General features: G+C 39.7%; 1 protein-coding gene and 1 pseudogene across 2 annotated transcripts in view; both read right to left on the bottom strand.

Annotated features, from left to right (window-relative positions):
- Positions 1 to 17522, bottom strand: part of Cfap299 (cilia and flagella associated protein 299) — a 531465-nt gene that overhangs the window by 274076 nt on the left and 239867 nt on the right. The window lies entirely within an intron of this gene.
- On the bottom strand, positions 7381 to 7498 carry LOC127696924 (uncharacterized; annotated as a pseudogene).

The raw sequence follows: 17522 nt of genomic DNA on the forward strand, positions 1-17522 counted from the left end.
AAACACATATTGTCCTTTTTATACCATCTCACATGCAGCATAACTATCTAGGGCCCACAAGAACTACCATCAGTCTCTACAGGTATTGATGCCAGTACTGAGGTCCCCTCACTAGAATCTGCTTCTGAAAAGCCACTTGACATGGAATACAAAGTTTCCACCACATAAATTAGTATACACACTTGAAGTCATGTGTTCATAGTGATATCATTGGACCTCAAATTTAATAGAAACTAAAGGAAAGAATGAAATTTTCCATCTGGAAATGGGAACATTTTGGTAATCCAGAAGCTATAGACTTCATTCAGCCAGCGATGATGCTAACTATAATGCTGTCTTCATGCCCTCCCGTCTTAGACAAGTGTTTAAACATTCCATCATTTTTTTCTGATTCAGAAATTCTCTTCTCATCTCTTTTCGAAACAAGGCTACTTCATTTGCTTGCAAATTTCAAATCAACCTATCTTCTGATTTTATAGAGAGATCTATGACAAAACCGAAAATGGCTAAATTGGATTCAAAGCTTAAAGCATTGAAAATACCTGAATTAATAAGACAGGCCATAACCTTAGAATGTATGGAAGTTCCTCAGTTGGACCTCTTTGTGATAAATTAACTCCCTTCAACAGAACAACACTTAAACTGAATAAAAGAAGTTCGTGAAATGGTGTGTGCGTGCGTGTGTGTGTGTGTGTGTGTGTGTGTGTGTGTGGTGTGTGTGTGTGTGTGTATGTGTGTGTGTGTGTGTGTGTAAATCACGCTGGCCCAGACAAGTAGCCAATGACAGGAGACTGATGTCAATTGTTTCGGATCCAGCAGCCTTGACCACAGTTTGCTGCGTGACTTTGCTAACTCGCATCGCCTCTTTCACTTCAGCTCCCTAACCTGTCAATACAAATGTGATTTGCTGAGGCAGACACCCTGCACTCTAAGTACATCGAAATTTCCTACAGCCACCATTTCCTCATGCATACTTAGGATACATTTATTAGTTTTTAATTTTTGTTATAAACAACATTTTTTGAAATTAGACATGAGAGTCAACTTTGTAATTCAAAAGAGATAAAAGGGACTTATTTTACACTTTAAATGTGGTTTGTCCACGGAGGTCCCACAGAGTACGACACTGCGACCTTGAGTTGAACTGCTGGAACATGTGCTTTTAGAGGACATGTAGAGGTTACATGGCATCCATTATTTTTAAGTCACTATTAGTCTTGTTCTAGCGTTTTTGTTCTTCTCTGTTCTGTGTAACACACTACCTTACCAGCATATATCTTTCATGTCAACCTGGTAGTCTCATTTGCATACTTATGACATTTAAACAAGCCTCGCTGGTGAGAGCCTCACATGACATGAAATGCTATAGTGCTGGGAATTCTACTTTAATTTTGACTTTAAACTTGATCTTTTGGTTGCATGACTGACCACTTTATTATTACCTGGATAGGAAAAGGTCCCATCAATGGGGAATGTCCTAGGTCCACAGACCAAAGACAAATGGTGCCATTGTGGAGCACAGTATAATTTGTCAAGGGAATGCACAGTCACTGACAGCCAGTTCTTTCCAAAGCAAGGACATTTTCAGGGGGAAAAAATCACATGTCCATCACTCCTCCTTTTGACTATACATTCAATTACACCCACTACATCTTGCTGACAATGGCATCTCTTCCTTTATTTATTTGAGGAACATTTAGGGGGTATCATCTGTTTCAGAGACCTTTCATAGGACCCCTCTACCTTTTTATGAACAGAATAGAGCAGGTCTCAGATACCGGATAGTTACAGAACAAACAAGTAATTTATAACATAGCCAACTGCACTATTAGTGGACGACCACACTCTTCATTATTGTTTGGGGACTCAAGCCAGTGTTTTTTGGTAAGTGTTTTAAATTTTCTACTTTTGTAATGTATGCTTATACTTAACTGTCTATGTCTGCTAGACAGTATACATATTTTCTTAATAAATAAATAGTATATATTAAGTTTCTTATGCAAATGAATGGTTTAGCAGATAGTTTCTGCAAAATGAAGAGTAGGGTGATATGGTGTAGCAGCCCCACCTTCCTGCCTGTTGCATTATGGAATATCTCATTCCATGGGTGGAATTATGCAATCACAAGCACAGTACGCCAGGATCTACTGGTGTCGAGCAATCTTTTCTACTGAACCATTTCATGCATCTCTCTTAACTGACTTCAGCCTGATGTACAATAGAAACAAGGTTGTTCTAAGTGAATTTAGTCAAACCCTGATATTTCGACAGCCACTAGTGAGTAGCATCGGCCTATTTATGAGCAGATATGAAGCTTAATGCTAAATCTTTGGAACAGATTTTCGTATAAAATTTTCCATTTGTACCTCTTTTCTTGCTTTCCTTTGATGAGTAAATCTTAGGCCAATCAAAAAATTTCAAAGTCATTATAATTGAAATGCTTTATCCACTCACAGATAGAATTTTAATGTCAGACAGGAAATTTTGAGGATAGCCCAGCTACGGCATCCAACAAGAGATGAATTTCCTTAAGGTCAAAGACGTGAAGGATGCATCAACTGATCAACTCTGCCAACAAATGCGACTTTTCTTCTTCTCTAATTCCTATCTGTACCTCTGAAGGAATGAAATTTCAGAATATGAGCCTGATTTCTTCCTGTCTGTCTGTCTGTCTAAGTTAGGGTTCTATTCTTGTGAAGAGACACCATGACCTGGGCAACTCATATAAAGAAAGCATTTAGTTGGGGCTGACTTACAGTTAGAGAGGGTCAGTCAGGTGTCATCATGTGGGAAGCATGGCAGCATTCTGGCAGCCATGATGCTGGAGAAGGAGCTGAAAGTTTTACATTTTGATCCGAAGGCAGCAGAATGAGACTGTGTCCCACACTGGGCAAAGCCTAAGCATAGAAAATGTCAAAGTCTGCCCCTACAGTGGTACACTTCCTCCAAGGCCATAGCTACTTCCACAAGTTCACACCCACCTATAGTGCCACTCCCTATAACCAAGCATTCAAATACACGAGGCTATAGGGGCCATACCTATTCAACCCACCACTCTGTCTGTCCATCAGTCATCCATCCATCCATCCATCCGTCTATCTACCTATCCATTCATCCTTCCATCCATCCATCATCTATAGTAAGGACTGACCAATGCCAAGACTTTCCAGGATGTGTATGTATGTACTCTACTGCTGAGCTACATTCTCTTTTTATTTTTATTTTGAAATAGAATTCTGCTAAGTCACTTACTTGCCTTTCTTTCAACTTATGGTCTTACTATCTCAGACTCCCATGTAGCTGAAATTAGAGGCATTTGCTATTGTGTCTTTATTTCTTAATCCTTTTGAGAAATGTTAATACCATGGATATATGACTACTGTCCTCGATAGATTTGCCATTTTGAAAATAGCAAATCTATTCTTTGTTAATTGAACGAAGAGTGCTGGTAAGATTTACTTCTCATGGCTTAGCTCCTAGTGAATACATGTGACAATTCTTCTAGGCAATCTACCGTTTTTATTACTATCAAACATGCAATTTTAAAATTATCAATGGACCATATGTTGTATGGTGGCCTAAAGTAATGAAATTCAATAAGACCTTGTCACTTTTACAATTCTATAGCTAACAAATGAGTGCTTGTCATTATACTCAACAGTAACATTTGTCACGCACATTCATTTCTAGCAAGTTATAGTTGCATTACCTGGAAAACATCTGGAGACAAACAGAAGATGACAACTAAACATTATAAAATAAGAAGATATTTTATTAACTGTGTATTTATCTTTCATTCATAAATTTCATGTACAAGAATAAGTTAGAGAAGATAAAGAGACTGCAGCAGTTTGGAATTCATAAACAAACATGTGACTCAGTGCTAGGCCATCACTAGATCACCACCACTGTGGGGCCTGGGCTGCAGACACCTTTGTTTTGAGGAATTCACAAGAGGTTTTCATAAAATGGCACATTTTTACACAATTTAAGATTTTAACTATTTTCTTCATTACTAACATCAGTTAATAATAAAGAAGCCAAAGTAAGAGACTGAAATTAGCTGTATACTATAGAACAGCTGTTGATATCAGGAAGAAAAAGCAAAATCTTGCAAAGAGCCTGTACACCCTTAACTCACAGGGAGATTTCATTCTGCAGCCTTCAGAGGACCACTGACAGAGGCTGCAGGAGCTGTCTTCAGCTTGATGCTGCTTAAATTAAATTCAGTATAAGCAGGAACTAAAAGGCCTCAGGCATCACAAACTAAAAAAAAAAAATCAATAAGCAGCACTAAAGTAATTTCATACTTTAAAATTTTAAGTCACAGAACTTTATGGTTTAAATAAATTAGACCTTATTCTAAAGCTAGACAAAGATATGCTGCCTATATAAACAAAAGTACAACTTTTAGATTAGACATTGCATCATATACTTAATTCCTTTTATTGGATTCCTCTAAGAAGCAGGATGAAAATTATTTATAATGACTTAAATAAACTATGTAATATTACATTTATTTCACTAGGTCCAAATTATTCACTTCATATTAGATAAAGGGTCACATGTTTTATATTTCAGCAAATTCTACTTAATCTGTCAATCACTGAATGGAACTGTTTGTCAATTGAAATATAATGAAACGATTAAAGAGTACTGTAAGTTCAGGATGCTATCTTCCAAAACCACACTCCAATCTCTAAATGCAATGTGACTGTACTTCTAAGTATTTCCATGATGCAGTCACTGCAAATCATAAACCGTGTGCTTCATCATGTGTATCTCCAAGATCAAGATCAAGACTCAAGACCAGAATCCTTCACTCTAACTGAAGCTGAGGCAGACTTTTCTGAACATTCACAAAATTAGTAAGCACTTATGAAGTAGAGCATACACTGTTTTAATTGTATCTTCAAGCCATCTACGGTGACATAATAGTGTCCTAAATTTACCCATAGTGGAACTGACGAGTGAAATGATTAACCCAGACCAGAAGTCTGCAACAGAGCTCACTTCACCTAACTCTGACCCGGCCCTGGGGTCGGCATCTTTGACTGCTGCATCCCACTGTTTCAAAGATTCTCACTTGGTGAATGAAGTTTATATTCCTGTTTCACACTTACAGTTCTAGACTTGGTTTATTCTGTTCTCTAGATGACTAAAAATATATGTGTAAACAAGGTAAATATAAATAAGTCATGTAGTCTTTGCTAGAGCATCTTCTGCTATGATAAAACATCATGATCCAAAGCAACTTTTAGGAGAAACACGTTTATTTCCGCTTATGGCCTATCACTGAAGGGAGTCAGGAACAGGAAGTTGGAGTCAGGACCGGAAGCAGAAGCCATGGAGGAGACTGCTTACTGACTCGCTCCCTATGGTTTGCTCAACCGCTTTCTTACACCACCAATGACCACCAGTCTAGGTCACCAGTGGCCTGGCCCCTCCCCTAGCAACCATTCATTGAGAAAAATGCCACACAGGCCTGCCTTTAAGCCAATTTGGTTGAGAATTTTCTCAATTAAGGTTTCCTCTTCTCAAATAACTCTAGTTTTTGTCACACTGAGAAAAACCCAACTAGGATATGTGTGAGATAAAGCTCGGCAGGTAAAACTGAACATTCTCAATATACATGGGTGTTATACATCAACATGATCGGCACTGTGTAACTCTGGTCTGCTGGTGGATATGCTCAGATGATTTGTACTTTTTTCAACTTTTTATTGATTCTTTCTGAATTTGACATCAGGAATCCCAATCCCACTCATCTCCACTTATCATTGTACCCACCACCTTCCACCCCTGCAACCTCCCTACTAACAGTTTCCCTGAGGAAACTGTTACAGTGTGTCACAGTGTGACCCACGATGTATCGTTTTGTCCACATTTCTTTGTTCCCAAATGTTCATTTGTTTGCAATGACTTATTGGTCTAGTGTGAGGCCTCTGGCTTCTGCTATTCTATCAATACAGGATCCTCACTGGGACACTTCTTGGACATCCTGTTGTTGCCCTGTGTCATGGAGACCCTGCAGTTTTGGATCTGCAGGACCAGCCCTTTCATTCACTCCCGCAGTTCAGAGATGGGGTAGGTGTTGGGGTGAGCCAGCTCAAAGGCCTGGATCTGGGCGTGAGAAGTATCTGAGCTGGTCAGCCCACTGGTCTCCTGCTCTCAGACCCTCAGGTGTCTTACCAGCAACCCCTGAAACCAGCACCATTTCTAGTGTGCTGCCAAGGTGAGGTGCGGGGCCTGCTCTCCCAAGAGCTGCAGCCAGTGAGGGACACAGCCATTTCTGCCACTCATGACCCCAGGGCCAGCTCTCCTGCCTACCATAGATGATGAGGGATGAGGGAAGGGAGCAGGCTGTATAACGCTCTTCTGTGCCATCACCCAGAAGACAAGAGACATGGCTGGCCCTCCCATGCTCACACACCAGGACTGGTTCACAGTCAACCCTCACATCCAGAGCCAGCTCTACTGTGCTATCTAGACAAGGTCCAAGGCCTGCTCTCCCAAGAGCTGTAGCCAGTGAAGGACACGGCCATTTCTGCCACTCATGACCCCAGGGCCTGCTCTTCTGCCTGCCGTGGGTAGTGAGGGGGTGGGAGGGTTACCATCTCACCCTTGCCCGTGTCACTGCTCAGCAAACAAATATCAGGGTTTAGCTCCCAGGTTTAGCTCTGGGACTTCTGCTCTCATGACCCCATGACAGGGGTCCCACATGCTGCAGGTGGTGAGGGGCAAGAGGGAAGAGTGCATCTCTTTCTGCACAAGAAATGAGTAACAGTGCCAGGTCTCCCACTCTTATGTCTTCAGGGGCTGGCTTGCCTACAAATCATTCCAGGCTCTTCTCTGGAGACCTGCAGATGGACAGGGGTAGAGTCAGCTCTCCTGCTCTCAGGCCTTCAAGGGCCAGCTCTCTGGTGATGCCCAGGTGAGGGGTGGGGCCAGTCTAAACAGCCCTCAGTCCCAGGGTGGTAGCCCAGCCTAGAGGCATCCACCTGGCCTTTGGTGGTGACAGATCCTGTGGTTGCAGGGCCCTGACCCAGACGTGATCCCCAGGGGCAGCACTGGCCAGAACCTCCTTAACCCCAGTACCCTTGGGATGCCAGTTCTGCCTCTCATCATTGTGTCCACATCCTTCTGCTTCTCTTTCTCTTCCATTTCTCTACCACTTACTTGTTCTTCTTAGGGCCTGGGGTCTCTGTGTATCTGGGGTCATCTCAGGAGTGGTCTTAGTGCTCCAATTGCATTACAGCACCTGCGAAGGGGTCATCTCAGGCACTGTCTGTCCCTTCATCCCCTGCAGGCCTATGCAATACCCAATGATTGTGGCCTCAGGCTGCCTATCCAGGCCCCATGGTGCTCCCATCTTCGGGGAATGCTAGGATACTAATTATTCAAATGTTTACAGGTCAGAACTTTGAGCTTAGACAGTCTCTCTCTTGTTTGCCACTTACTGACACACATGTGACACAGCAATGCCTCCACAGATAGGTTGTAGCCTTAATTTATATGCAAAAAACAACAAACAAAAAACCAGGAAACTGTCACCTTTGGTAAGAGCACCTTGTCAATATAAAATTGTAACACTATGCCATAATTATACTTTCTTTGGGGAAAAAAATGTTCTGAAGAATGGGAATTTAAAGCGAGCCATAAGGGTTGTCAGCATTGCCATGAAGATTTCCAGGCAGCCATCCAGATATTTAAGGATCGAGTGAAGAGGCTGCACAGTGAGAGGCCAGGAGAGGCCAGTGGTGAATGCACAGCTTCAGTAAGAGTTTAAGCCTCAGGAGTGAAGGGGTCAGGGAGAAAAGGTCACGGTACCACGTGACAGGTTCAGACCTTGGAGAGATCCCAGAAGAGGCTCTTGGTGATACTATAGCCCAGAAGCAGGGCAGACCCCAGCATTTTGGAGATGCCAATCCCATGGGATTGCAGCCCAGGGGACACAATGTGTGTGCTGCAGGGGGCAGAGCTGGAAGTGGCTGAGGTCCCGTTGAACCCAGGGGGCTCTGAGTGGGTCTGAGAGAGCGAGCACTGAACTTTTTACATAGTTCAGCTTGGCTTGGCTTGGCTTGGCTTTTAACTATGCCCTGATTCTACCCCCACTGAAATAAAAAAATACGCAACACATTTTTTTTATTACACCTTGAAATTTTAGAGAGGCTTTGAATATTTTAGAGAAACTTTGGATGTTTTAAAGAGACCAAACTTTTAAAATGTTTATATCTTTAAGAACTGGGAATTTTAAAGTTTGGAATATTCTTATATTGTGATATTAGTATTAATATGAGATCTTGGGCATAAGCAAAAGAGAAAGGGTTGTAGGTTAATAGTAATTTGTGTTAATAGTAATTTGTGTCAATTCATTATGACAAGGAGTCAGTTGTGTGCCTACGTTTTATGTCAACTTGACATAAGCATAAGTCATTGTGAAAGAGGAAAATCTCAGCTGATAAAAGGTTCCTTCAAGACTGGCACACTGTCAAGCGTGAGGTACATTCTATTGGTTAGTGACTGATGGTTAGTGACTGATGTAGGAGGACCCAGCTCGTGGTGGGCAGTGCCGCCCTGGGCTGGCGGTCCTGGGTGCTATAAGAAAGCAGGGAAAGAAAGCCATAGAGAGAAAACCGGAAAGCAGTGCTTCTCCATGACCTCTGCATCAGCGCCTGTCTCAGAATCCCTGCCCTGCTGGAGTTCCTGGCCTGACTTCTCTCAGTGATGGGCTGTTAGCTGGAAGTGTGAGATGAAAAACATTTTTAAAAATTACTTCTCAATTTTGAGAATAAAAAGATATATTAAAGGGAATTAAATGATTGTTTAATTTTCTCAATATCATTTTATGTCACTGTAATGTCAAGTAAGTCACTTATGTAATATTATGTATTCTTTTTATTGTGTCTTTCAAAACAATATAGATCATACTTAATAACATTGCATTATTCATTAAGAAAATGAATTTTGAACTGTTTCTTTCATTCATAAATGAAAAGCCCCCATTTGTGGTATTCTTTAAACACTCTATAAACTTGTACCTATTTGAGAATATATTTTTTCTGTTGTATTTAAATGTTGAACACACTCAACAGAAACTTGAAAATAAGTGCTGAAGATTATTTTCACATATGGGAAGTAAAAAATATTGTCATACTCACCTGTGTGTGGTTATTATGTAACATGTACACACCAGTGTCTTCCTCATGCTCATATGTGTGCAGTTACTATGTAATTCACACACCAATGTTTTGGATGTTGATTTCCTTCAGGGTAAGATTCACACTGTTTTTTTTTTCTTACTAATTGTAAGTCTTTCCCATGGGTCTTTAATTTCGAGGGTGTCTGGTTACTTGCTAATAGCGTGCAAAGTTTTATAAACAGTAGGTAGCAATTGCCTAGCATATAATAGTTGCTGAGAACAATAACTTTAATGAATGAATCAATTGAAAGAAATGAATGAGTTTTCCTGATAAAGAATAGTTAGACTTTGTGTAGAGGAAAACAAATACTTTTTAAACAATATGAATATTAGAAAGTAATTTTCAAGACAAAATATTTATGTCATAATGAAAAATTTACCCTATATATTTGGACTGTTAGAATAAAGTATCACAAATTTGGTGACTTGAGAACAAAAAGTATATATTCTTTAAGGCTGTAGGTTGGCAATACAGAACCAGGCTCAGGTTCCAGCAAGGAATTTTTATTTACAGGGCAATAGCCATACTTCAATACTGCAAGAAAAAATAAATGCGTCATGAATAAAAGACATAATATTGAATTCTGCTACTACTAGGATTATAATTGAAGAATAAAAGAAAATATGCTTGCTTGATAGTAAATGATTACAAAGTAAGGAAGACATTGTCAGGAGCCATGCAATGTGTATTTCTCTTCATAGTATTTAGTTCAGTGAGTGTCAATGTTTTCTTTATTTTATTTTTCTTTTTAAATTAACCTTGCTATTGGGCAGCTTCATACACAGATGCCAAATCTCTCTCTCTCCCCTCTCCCTCTCTTTTCTCCATTCAAATCCTATCTCCTCCCTCCCATCACCACCAGTCCCTTTCCCCAGAGTTATGATGTCAGCTGGTACAGGATACACTGTGATAACGTCCTATGCACCCTTTCTTTGGAGGTGATAGCCACAGCACCACACTGCCTAGGGCTGGGGATAGGTGAAACTTCCTTCCTAGATCTCCTTCCCACTGCATTGCTACTAAGTGTTGTGACATTAGCAGTTTTTCCTTCGTTCCTTTTGCAGATCCTTCACGAGGGTACTTATGAGGGCAGATAGCGAGAAATACCTGCTCTAACATCTGGTCCAAGTTATGCTCCACTCAATGCTTCCCATGCTGGAATATTTCTCTTTTCTGCTACCCTTTTTAACTTCATGATTTTTAAATGTTATTCAGAAATATTAGGCTTTCCTCCCAAAAAATTCATTTTTTTTGCTTGGTTTTGTTGCCGCTGCTATTGTTGTTTGTAAACAGTGCCTTGCTAGCTATGTAGCCCAAGCTGGCCTTGAATTCACAGTTTTCCTAACTTTGCCTCCCTAGTGCTGGGATAACTGGCACACATGAACATAAAAGGCGCAGTAATTTGACATTAAGGGTTTTTTTTTTCCCTTAAGATAAGTTTGCTCGCATGCTTTATAACCATAAATTACCAGCCTGTTTCCATGAAAGGAATCTTTCCTCTATCTCTCAGCTATCATGAGGCCTCTTAAGTCTTTGGAATTTTAGTTATCACTTAGCATGATAAATAAATTTATAATCAAATGATTAAATTATTCCCTTCCTCCCTAAGAAAGCCCTGACAACAAATTGCATCACTAAGCCAATAAAGAACATAAGCAAGTTTCTACAGATAAACAAGGACCTTTTGGTTTTCTAATTGTCCTGTATCACATTATTGTATGAGGTCATAGTCTCAGACTCCCAATTGGAATATAAATCTTCAATCCTTGCATATGACAAACTATACTGGTTAAGAATAATTTCAACTCTTAGACACTGCATATTAATAAGCCCACCGACTCTATCTCCAAGTGTCCCATTCATCATTTTTAGGTATTTTTTAGGTTTTTTATTTATTATTATTATTATTATTATTATTATTTTGGTTTTTCAAGACGGGGTTTCTCTGTGCAGCCTTGGCTGTCCTGGAACTCACTCTGTAGAGCAGGCTGGTCTCAAACTCAGAAATCCGCCTGCCTCTGCCTCCTGAGTGCTGGGATTACAGGCGTGCACCACTACTATCCAGCCATTCAACATTATTAGGCCACATCACTGCAACCAGATTATAGTTTTAGAGATTTGCAGTTATTGACTTTGTTTTCAAGCCCAACATCTGTAATACTTTACCAGTTATCATTTGCTTCTAGTGTTGGGAGCAGAAGTTACCATGTATCCCAAACAAAACTTTCCATCCACATTGATAAGAAAATATATAAAGGGTACTGAAATTAAAATACTTAAGACTAAAATGATTTTGAAAAAGATGTCAGTATACATTTTTTTAATCCAATAAAGGACATTTTGCCATAGTTAAATTAGACATAATGCTAACCAATATCATCTGGTCTAGCCAGAGGATGGGCACTGATTACAATAAGACTATAAAATAGAAAACAAGACAAACAAGCAAGCAAAAATATTTGTGTTAATCTAAAGGAGGAAAACGTCCTCTGTAGAGTTGAGAGTACATTGTATAGACCGCAGTGTTCCTATGCAGTGATCATCTCAGCTTCTTTTCTTGGAATTTCCCTGCCTTGTCCGTCCACTAACAAAGCTGAAACAGCTCGGCATTTGATGACAAGAGGTCTTTCATTCTGCTTGATCCTCTACCCAAAATACTCAATATATATTCTCTTTAGCACTGCTTAGTTACTCAGGAGTATGAAAATGTCTAACTTTTTAAATAATCAATTTAAATATTTTCCTCTCTATAAGGCCCAGTACTTGGTTCATGGGTAAGTTGAAGGATTTAATGTGCTGCATTATCTTGGTTGTTGTTAATTATAAACAGTTTTATATAAGCAGTTAAAGCTTTCTGAAAAGTGTCTTGTCTTACCCATCCCAGAATTTTCAATGAGTGAACAGTGTTGGGCTTGCATCAGATGCTCAACCCATGTTTACGATGATCCATCTTTCAACTCAATAAAATATTACTCTTCGAACCTCTAACTAGATAGTTATGCTAAAGCAAGAGATGATATTTTGGTTTAGAAAAAGTAATGGAATGGAACATTTAAAATTATCCTAAAAGAGCCTTAACAATGAGATACTTATTTTGAGTATGGCTTGAGTAAGACAGAAATTTTATCAACTGATAAATATTTTATCTGGTGACCAAAAGGCAGTTTTAAAAGAATCTTATACTGAATTCTTCTATTAAAACACATAACTACTCATTTGAGTGTGTCTAGTAGTACAAACGTATACATCGGGAAAAGGTAAGAAGTTATCTTCAAGTGGGAAAATTAAAGTAAATGAATGTGGCCTTCCATTTGTATTTAAAGTCTATTTTCTAAGCTTTTATTTTTCTCATGGAATACCAAATATTTTAGACAATGCTTGAAGAAGCGAAAGACTCTACTGGAAGTCCTCAACTGAGGAGAGTTACTAGAAGACCGTCAGCCTCTGTGAAAGGTCTGTGAGGGTCTGTGAAAGGTCACCCTGGTGATTTAAAGATCAATGAGAGAACTATTCATTAAAGGCAGAACCCAGTATATGCAGTCACAGAAACAGAGGCTTCAGGGGACTACTCAAGGTCTCCACACACTGCTTTTTTAACAAACCAACCCTAGAAGTGGAATAAAAAATTATTGACTATAGGTGTTTAATTGATGAGTATCTTATGGCTATCCACAGACAATCTATACAGCCTGTATATCTGAGTTTGAAACCACATGTGTTTCATTCACAAGTTGGTGCTCTGCTGTATTCATGAGGGAACAGATTAAAAGAGAAAAAGAACCTGGAGACATTGCCAGTCAGCATAAATTCTATTAACTTGACCCCACAGCATTAACTAAGCTGATGAACATGCTGGAAGGAATAAAGATACTCAACTGCACTCGTCGGCATGGGATCACACATTAAACCACTACCCTAAAGTAATCATAACATTGCTTAAAGTTACACAATCATTGGGCAAACAGAAAACCCAAAATAAACTTTACTAGATTCATTTCAAAACTGTTTCTGTGAACATCTTTATGTCCCTGTGGTGTCTGGTCATGGAGCCTTCAGAGAAATCTCCATCAGTGATGCCAGGAAGCAGACTATCTCTCTCAGAACCTTGAGTGATGTAGACTAAAATAATTCAATACAACTTTTTCCCTGTCGGTTGATAGAATGAGGTGATCTGCCATTGGAAGTGTAATCGGTCCTCTAACAGCTGAAGGAGCAGCTAAGAATGACCACCAGAGTATACTATGAACGTTGAGGGTCCAGAAACTCTATCTTCTATAATCAAGAACTGTAATGTAGTTTTATTCAATAAAGGTAACTTAATAATGCCTACAGTTCTTGTAACAGTATAAGAACTATACTTGTACTTTATGCACAAGTATAATTCTTGTACTTCTAAAACTCTGTTGCTGGAAGTAATGCCTGCCTCCAATGTGCTGAGTAACTAGTAGCCTCCTAGCCTTGCAGACACACCTACTTAAACATGATAATAGTCTCAGAGCTTTGCTCTTTAAATCTGAGCTCTAATAAACCAAGATACTTTTGTTACAAATAAACACATGTATTATAAAAAATAAACATATTAGCGTTTGCTTTACATTTATGCCAGTCTGTTTCCATATGTCTGTGTGCCTAGCCAATGAACACAAATGTTTGTCAAAGATACCCTTAGATAGCTACTCACTAGTTCTATATTCTCCTCTCTGATTGTTTGGACTCTTCTAAGCTCAAGGCAGAGTTCACAAAGTCCAGGTAACTAAATTCTATGTTACTAAATGTCAGCATCTTTCTTTTTCCAGTATTAGTTAAAAATATGCTGGCTGCAGAAAGAGCAAGACAGAATTAATGCAATAAAAATACAGCTTATCAAGAAAGCATGCCGTTAAAGTAAGCATAAAACTTAATACACTTTACCACTGATAAAACCTGTAATATAATGTGGTATTTAAAATATAATTAGCAGGTAGACAGTCATTTATCGTTTGTAGTATACATGTGTGTTTGTGTCTTTATGTGTGTGCATAAAGGTGTGTGTTTGTGGAGGCCAATGGTCAGTACCAGCTGTCTTCTCCTGCTCTCCACATTGTTGTTTTTTTTTTAACTTGCCTTTATTTATTTTGTGATATGATGGGGAAGGCGGAGCATGCCATGCCTACATGGATTTCAGAGGGCTACTTGTGAGAGTCAGTTTTGGCCTTCAATAGTCTGGGGTCTGCGGGTTGAACTCAGATCATAAGTGTTAGCCACAAGCACCTTTACCTGCTGAGTCAGCCCAGTGGCTCTCCGGCTGAGTTTTGAGACTGTGCTTCTCTTGGAGCCTAGAACTCACAGACTGGCTAAACTTCTGGCCTACTTGTTTGGAAGATTCCCCTACCTCTGTTCCCCCCTGGCAGTACTGGCATTACAAACCAGTTCCTCTCCACTCAGCTCTTGCCCTAGAAGCTGGGGATCAGAAGCAGGTTGTCAGGCTGGCAGTGCCAGCTCTTTATGGGCGGAGCCATGCCCGAAGCACTAGCAGTTAACCTTTCAATATAACAATGAGCAAAGGGGAAACTTGGGGCTATAATTAACCATGCTGATTTACAATGTTTTGGTACAAATGTATCCAAAGGTGTCTCCCACATGTTGATGTTAAGATCCTATTTTGGCCTTCTGATCAGATACTGTTTCAAAACATTTCAACTTCAAACAGTGTTTTAACAACATGTGTAAGCAATGTTTTCACAACACTTTTAAAAACTTGAACCAACTCTTTGAAACTCAAGACTGGTAACCACATTCAGAAGGAGACGCATTATCAGCCATTGTCAGTATTTAATCTTTCAATAAAGGGGAAGGAGGAAAGTGAAGGGGCCAAAGGGAAATAAAGGGGAGCTATGAAGGAAAATGGGGACAAAACAAAACTAAACTACATCACCTAAATGACATCAGCATTGCCTCCTGCTTTCAGGAGACAGCCAGCCTTCCAGAACATTCACAACACGTGCTTCCCCAGCACTGTACTTGGTCAGGTTCTTCTCCACGGACCACATCAAATCAGAGCCCTCTTCCTTAATCACAGAATCTGTGATGTGCACTGGATCAAGGGCTCCTTTTCAACAGCAGTTCTGTACTTCTGAGTCTCTGCTCTGCAGCAGGCATGGGCTGTCTGTCATCTCTAGTAAATACAGGGTACTGGGCGGGGTGGGGGGGGTAGCTCCTTATTACTCATGGCTGCGCACCTCCCAGGACACTGTCTTGCAGGAATAACAGTTCTTTTTGTTTTCAATCTCTCCTTAAAAACTTACATTGTTGGCTACAGCTAATTTTAATCACAATCTTCTCAGTAGCATTGAAATTATAGCCCATTTTCTATAAGAGTCAATGTCAACCTTCTGGGGGAGGAAACTTAACACAAAGGGGGTGATTTGTCACATAGAAACTGAGGGGAAATGAAATAAATATCTTCTTTAATATAAACGGTAGAGGTGTACAAACTACAGATTTGAATAACAAAGCCCAATTTCACAGTTATTGCAAACCAACAGCGATCTGTAAAACACACTAAAGAAAATGGGTCAGATGTGTTCCTGCCTTTATTTCTACACCAAAGGAAGAAGGATGAAAAGGGTGGTCATGGGAATTACAAACTGAGGAGAGATGTAAGCTTTACCCATATTTGTCTCTCCAGTCCTGCATGGTTTGTCCAGGCACTCACTACCTTTGGCCATGATGGCTGAACCGTGAAAGGTAGCCAGCTGCAGAGCACGGCCTCCTACTGAGTTGGGGAGGGTGATGTCTGAGGGAAAGGTGGCTCCCACACTTTACCAAACCTGAGCCCCAACTCTAGCCTTCAGAGTTTAGTCTCCAGAGGCATCCTACATGATTTCAATGTGGATGATGGGACTAAGTTTCTCAGTGCCCTGCTCTTCTGGAATATGGACACATCAGTAGACCATCAAAACTAAAAGCCCACACGGCCAGAGGAGCCACCAGTCTCCAATGACAGTTCCAAACCCATGGTCAATGGATGGTCCAGGTTAGGCTTAAAGTACCTCAAGAAAATAATAAAACAGTGACAACAAAACATTGTCATGAAGGGGAAGGGACTTGTGAGGCATGAGGGGCAACAGAGGACAGGGTGACGTGACGTGAGGGGTAGATGTTATCATTTAATACATATAATGTATAATAACAGTATATGCGAATGAAGCAATTAAAGATTTTACAAAACAATATTAAATAATAGTAATCCATTTTAGCCCCAGATATGAATTCAACTGAAATAAAGATAATAGATTTTTTTCTCACCCAACTCTAATTATAGGGCACAAAATAATTTCTAGGTTATAAATATTTTAATTCTCTAACAAGCTTATTACAAATTTGTAATTTATACTTTGGAGGTGACTTCTTCAGTAACAAAGTGAGCTAGTCTATCCAGATGATTAAGATTTAGGCTCTGCCTTTCAGTGAACTGGGAAGATAGGAAGGGAAACAGGATGACCAGGCCAAAGGGATGGCTCTGTAGTTAAGAGCACTTGGCACACCTGCGGAAGACAGGAGTCCAGACTTTTTGGAACATAACTGTCAAGAATGAGTTTTAGTTTCTCATTGGCTTATTTAGTTCACATGCATTAAATATGTGGCCAGAAATTTAGGTACGTCAACCTAAATATATTTGTAATTAGAGAATCTTCTGTTGGGATAATGGCTAGTATAGGCAGTAAAGATTAAATTTATTCTGGTTTCTTGGGCAGGCTCTACCCAGCTGAGGGGCAATATCAACACATGATGTGTTAAGTCTTCCTGCTGTCTTCCTTTTATTGACTCAACATAGTCAATAAAAGGGAGACTCAACATAGTAAGTTATCAAAACCTTCAAAGAGAATTTGCTCAGTGGTGTTCAAGTATCAGTCAAAAAAAAAAGGTTGTAATTTTGACTTGAACTCAGCTTCCTACCAATGTCCTGACCCAGGTGTGGCCTGGATTCGATAAAACATTAACTTTGTTCCCTATGTAAATAAAATAGTGGCTGCACAGGTGTGTGGTGTTATGGGCAACACCAAAGTTATCAGAGTGTAACACAGAAAAATAAACAGAACAAATATTCTAAAGGGCACATGTAGATTTCTGTAGTAGATTGGGTATAGTCCTAAATTTTAGGTTGGGTAAGTCTTATTAAATATAATGGGTTATAAATATAATGGGTCCCTCACATGGAAGCTAATTTTCCCATCATTCCCATATGCCCCCACATTTACTGAATAGTCTAAAAGTCTGCACAGTTATACAGACAGAAGGTATTGAAAAGTTCCATAGAAGAGGGTCAAAAAATCTTGC

This window comes from Apodemus sylvaticus, chromosome 11 (assembly GCF_947179515.1).
Source record: "Apodemus sylvaticus chromosome 11, mApoSyl1.1, whole genome shotgun sequence".
Taxonomy (NCBI): domain Eukaryota; kingdom Metazoa; phylum Chordata; class Mammalia; order Rodentia; family Muridae; genus Apodemus; species Apodemus sylvaticus.